Genomic DNA, 5,458 nt, shown 5'->3' with positions numbered 1-5,458 from the left:
TTAAATGCCTCCTGCTCTTCAAACACTAGATATGACCATACAGGAACATTCTATATGATGCAAAGTGCCTTAAGAGAGGGATTCTGTAGTATCAGTGATATAACCAATCTGAGGATACTTGGGTGCTCTTAAACACTGAGGGGAGCCAGTCAGGCAATGGTGTTTTGTTTCTTGGCAGGTGTTTCCTCCAACAACTGCATAATGAGTTCACACAGGAGTTTGCAGAACATTGTCTAACTGCCCCCCTGTGAGATGCAGAAAATCAAATGTGTGGTAGGTGGAGAAGGCACACTCTCAGTGCCCAAAACCCTATCAGCGTCCAGTGCTGAACACAGGCAAGTTTCAGCAGAGAAAATGTAAGGAGCTGGTTCACCTTGACATTCTTTCACCTCTGATGGTTGGGTTTCTCACCTCAAGGAAACAAAGCCAGTATAAAGAGTCTGGCTGCAGCTACTTTGAGTTGATAAGTTGTATGATAGCTTCAATTCCATCTGCTACTTCTGCCATGTTTTCATGCTTGTTTGTTCCTTCCCAGACAATAATGACCTTGGGTTTAATATTCCCCAGTTCTCCATCCTTCAGTCTGCATGAAACTAGTCTTGTTGCATCTCCTCCAATTCTAAAATTTCTTATATGAAGTGGGGATAAAAGCTCTTGCCATACTTCATATTGGTGCATCAACTGTACCATGGAGTTCCCCCACAAACAGTACATCGGATTCACTGTCTTTATAGTCCAGGACAAATCTGTTATGCTGAGACATCTACCTGTCTTCTCTTTGAATATATTCTACTGCATGTGGAATAGCTACTGGGTTTGAGCCTCCTTGGTTCGTTACACATTCAAGCAGAGGGTCCATGTGGGCCCCAAGCAGTTGAAGCATCTGTGGGTGACAATCTGTACCTCACTCAGTCCCAGCAGCCCCACTCCAGTGTGTCCCTCCTTGGACCTTAGCACCAGCGGCAGCTGCTCCTCCTCCTCTCTCGACCGTGACAGCAAGGGCAGCTTTTCTTGGACCTCTTCTGCAAATAGGCTGCATTAAATACTTTAAGTTTGCTTTTTTCCTAAGAGCCAGTAGAGTGTTAGTGGGTGTGTTGTAGAGGATAGATCTAATGTCTAAGACTCAATTACTTCACCTGACTTACAGAGATAAGTATGAGTATTTAGCCAGGGTGCATAGAGGAGTACAGAGAATTGATCCATCCCTAGTAATTATGTTTTACAGGAAAAAGAAACCAACCATATATTATAAAAAGAAAATGTCTCAGTACATAGTTAAACACCAATTTTACCTTTCTCATTCTAACCCAGGCTGTATATCTTCTAACCAGTCTAAGAAATTCTCTAGAAAGAATTCATTAGAGTTACTTCACTAACCAGAAACGCACAATTTGAGTGACGTATTTTGTGGTAGGTCCATAAAGACCAAACAAACAAATAAAAATAATAAGCTCATATACCATCTACCAGAAGAGACAGACATGTGAAGACCTTGCAATAAGTACAATTAATGCTGTGAAGCAAAGTGACAACATAAGCAGAGGAAACAAATCAAGGAATAGAGGTGCACAAATATGATTCTTTTTTTTTTTCCAGATTCTTTCTCAAGAAAACCATGAGGTTTTGACACATTTTGAATATAAGGAAGAAGCTGCAACTGAAATCTGGAGGGGCAGTTTGCTGCCAGAGTGGAAGATATTGAATGCAGTGTAAAGGAGTTTGGGTTATAAAAGATCTGAAGTTTTGTAAGGAGAGTGATATGACCAAATATTAATTTTAGAAAGAAAAGTCTAGTTGGAATGTGAAACATCATTTAGAGTGAGTAAAAACTAAAGCAGAAAGTCTAGTTCTATAAGCTTGGATAAGAGACAGTTGAAATTGATGTAGGGTAGTAGTAATATATATTTTGCAATAAAATAGTTGTATTCTTCATGTGGTACTGGGAAAAGGGAAAGAAGAAGAAAAGAGAGAGTTGGTAAAAAAGTAGGAGAAGGATGGGGGCTTATATATATAGGCTGGAGGATCCAAGAAAATCCAGAGGTTGGGGTAAAAATCGGAAAAGAAGAGAGAAGTAAGGAAAGGGGAAGTGGAAATCACAATTCATACTTCCCTGTTGTCAAGAAGTTACTTTGAACCAAAGAAATTCTTTTCTAAAATAAAGACTTCCAATTTTTTGCCCTATGGGATGTTTTCACCAAACACACTTTGTTAAAATGTAAGTTTTCGGGGACTATAGGATATAACACTGCTTCCAGAAGCTTTAAAGTCTAACAACTAAAATGTTTTCCTGAATTCAGGCCTTTTTCTTTTCTTTCTTTCTTTTATTTATTTATTTTTTTCCTGACCTTACCATTAAGCAGTACTGCAAAATTGGTTTTGTTATTAGCCTAGGGCTTCTAGTAAGCAGTTTTACTTATTTAAAGGGTGAATATCACAGACCCCTATGCCCTGAGTAATTGAGATATCAGTATAGCCTTAATTTTATTCATGGAGATTTACATTCAATTTCCATTAACCTTAATAGGAAGCCATTACCTAACTGGCACGGGTTATTGGTAATTCAGAATAATTCAAGATAGACTTACTTCATTTTATATTTTTTGTTACAAATGTCAACAACTTCCATTTAAAACTAAGTATGCATCATGTTATCTACTCCTAGGCAATTCTGCACATGGGCAAAACTAATTATTTTATAGGAAATCAAGTATTAAAGAAAGCACTGACTCCTCTAAGAATGTTTAAGTATCTTTTAAAAAATACTCAGTTCTTACAATTATTTTATGAAATGCCTAATAACCTGGAAAGTTATCAAGAGTTATCCTCATATCTGAATACAGATTCAAACAGCAAATAAAACAACACAAAACATCAGCATGTGTCAAAATAAAACTAAATGCAAAGCTTTGCATTAATATTAGGCTTTTAAATGTATTTAGGAATTTATATAATATGGATGATTAAATCATATAAATTCAAATCTATAAGATAGGATAACAGAAAAAATGAATGTGAATTTAGATTATAGGTGAAATATTAAAATTAAAAATTAATTTTTAATTAAAGCATTTAATGCAGCCTATTTGCAAAAGAGGTTCAAGAAAAGCTGCTTAATAAGTTATTGATAGTAGAAGGGGAACCATTAAGTTAGGCAGAACACTGATATCCCTTAGGAGAAATGAGAAATTAAACCTAAACCAGTATTGGGAAGAAACTGGTCTATAATAACAATATAATACCTTATGTTGTGTCAGTGGTACGGATAATTTACATGGAAGTACTGCACTGTGTCTTAATTTTGGTCTGATGATTCAATTCGATTGACACAATTCATTTGAATCTAATCTTTAAACCTTTGTACATATTTCCCCCTTGCGAGTTTAGTCAAGCATGCCAAATCACTGCAACAGAGTTCCCAACTGGTATAGAGATTTTCTTTAGCATGTATAATGAAGCTCATTGTAAACTGGAGTCAGGTTACCCGCTAGGTCTGCCAGCTTGCTTTAAACGAATGAGAAAACATACGTAGCTGATTTGTATTGATGCAATCTCTAATTTGATTATGTTTCAATCATCCCAAAAGCTTTCAAAATGTGTTGTGGAATGAAGCTGGATGATTACACATTGTCTTCCACTAATAAAAGGTATAAATTCAGCACATTTTAAAAGCCTGTGCAAACGTGTCAGTTTAGAGGAGCGGTATTGATACTATCTACAACCATGCATTTCAAGGAGAAAACAAACAATGAGATAAGTGGAAATACAACCACTTTTGGAATAGACTCCTTCTTAGGGAAAATGTCCCCTCATGTTTACAAGCTTTTAAGGAACACAGTAATCTAGCAGTCAAAAATAATCCGTAATCTCAAGTAGCTGGAATTTTGTCAGGTGGGTTCATTCATGTCCTGGTCAGTCTCTAAGCAGTGTTAACTACCTCACAGGGAAAGACCTGGGTCATGGCATCTCCTAAAGCATCTATTTTCACACTTGTATGAGGGACAGAGGCACCGAGCTGACAATACCTAAAATTAAAAAATAAAGAAAAGAAGAAAGAAAACAAACAAACAAACAAAAACCTGTATTCGGGGCGCCTGGGTGGCTCAGTGAGTTAAAGCCACTGTCTTCGGGTCAGGTCGTGGTCCCAGGGTCCTGGGATCGGGCCCCGCATCGGGCTCTCTGCTCAGCGGGAAGCCTGCTTCCTCCTCTCTCTGCCTGCCTCTCTGCTTACTTGTGATCTCTCTCTGTCAAATAAATAAATAAAATCTTTCAAAAAAACAAAAACAAAAACAAAAAAAACCCCCAAAAACCTGTTTTCAAGGCCTCTTCAATTTCCCACTTTACTCTGCTTAGGGCTCTGTACCTGGTCCTATAACACCCAGCTCTGGGTCTTTCCTCCTCTCTTCACTAAAGCAAAGTAAGAACACTTGTCCTTGTCCTTCATCTTTCCAACTTGATCTCTTGGTGACAGAGCAGTCTGTTTCATTGCATTGGTGATTAACACTTCCACTTGTTTATCAATGACTCATGAATTATGGAATACATACATAGTTTTGATAATGACACAAAGTGCTGGATTTAGAGAATATGATCTATGACTCTAGTCATTCAACACATTTATACTGCCTGTTTAAGACAGTCAACACTCTGTGCTTTGTATGAATAAATTACAGAGGTACAAATGATATTTCATACCTCTTACAATCTAGAAAATAACAATAAATGCTGAAATTTCAGGCACCTTAGAAATCCTTCGGGTGCACAATACTGTATGTTTTATTTTGGGTGTCTTAAACAAATGTGAAATAAAATAAATATGTGAAATGTGAAATAAAATAAATCAAAATAAAATAAGTGAGATGTTTGGGCATCTAAAACATACCATAATTAACTATAAGTTGTGCCTATGTGTAAGACTTTGTCTATGGAAAAGTAAAACAGTCAAATGAATCACACACAGGTATGTGTGCACACACAGAGTCACACACATGTATGCACGCATGTGCCGATAGTTTTTCTCTTTTCTGTTTTATTTCCCCAAATATCACAATGGGCAAAATGTTAAAAACATGTGGAGCTAATGTAGAAGAGCATTTCAATAACTTAGAAGCAGATAAGAAACTACCTTACAGCATAATTTGGCCCTTAAAGCCACTGGCGACATTTCTAAACATCTAATAATTACACAGTTGAACCTCTTTCTAGAGTTCAATGTGAAGTTAAAGCTCACCTCAGGGCTTACTATAAACTTGTGCATTGTCAAATCTTAACTTTTCTCCGCATGGCTAGAAGGAATGCTGATTTCCACAGCCCTATAATCTGACATTTCAGCTACAACATTCTTTATATTGGCTTGTCTCACTGACGGCAGAGTTTATTTGTGCCTATTTCTGTTCCACTTTTCTAACAAACATACGGAACCATAAAACAGTATTATTTCATTAATATTTGTTTGCTTTCT

General features: G+C 36.8%; 1 pseudogene; it reads right to left on the bottom strand.

Moving 5' to 3' along the window:
• Nucleotides 1-450: 450 nt before the first annotated feature.
• LOC101680796 lies at nucleotides 451-1,016 on the bottom strand (annotated as a pseudogene).
• Between the last annotated feature and the right edge of the window lie 4,442 nt (nucleotides 1,017-5,458).

Source organism: Mustela putorius, unplaced genomic scaffold (genome assembly GCF_011764305.1).
Source record: "Mustela putorius furo isolate JIRA1106 unplaced genomic scaffold, ASM1176430v1.1 tig00537350_pilon_pilon_pilon, whole genome shotgun sequence".
Lineage (NCBI taxonomy): Eukaryota > Metazoa > Chordata > Mammalia > Carnivora > Mustelidae > Mustela > Mustela putorius.
The sequence above is the reverse complement of the archived record's forward strand: the minus strand, read 5'-3'. Positions and strand labels throughout refer to the sequence as shown.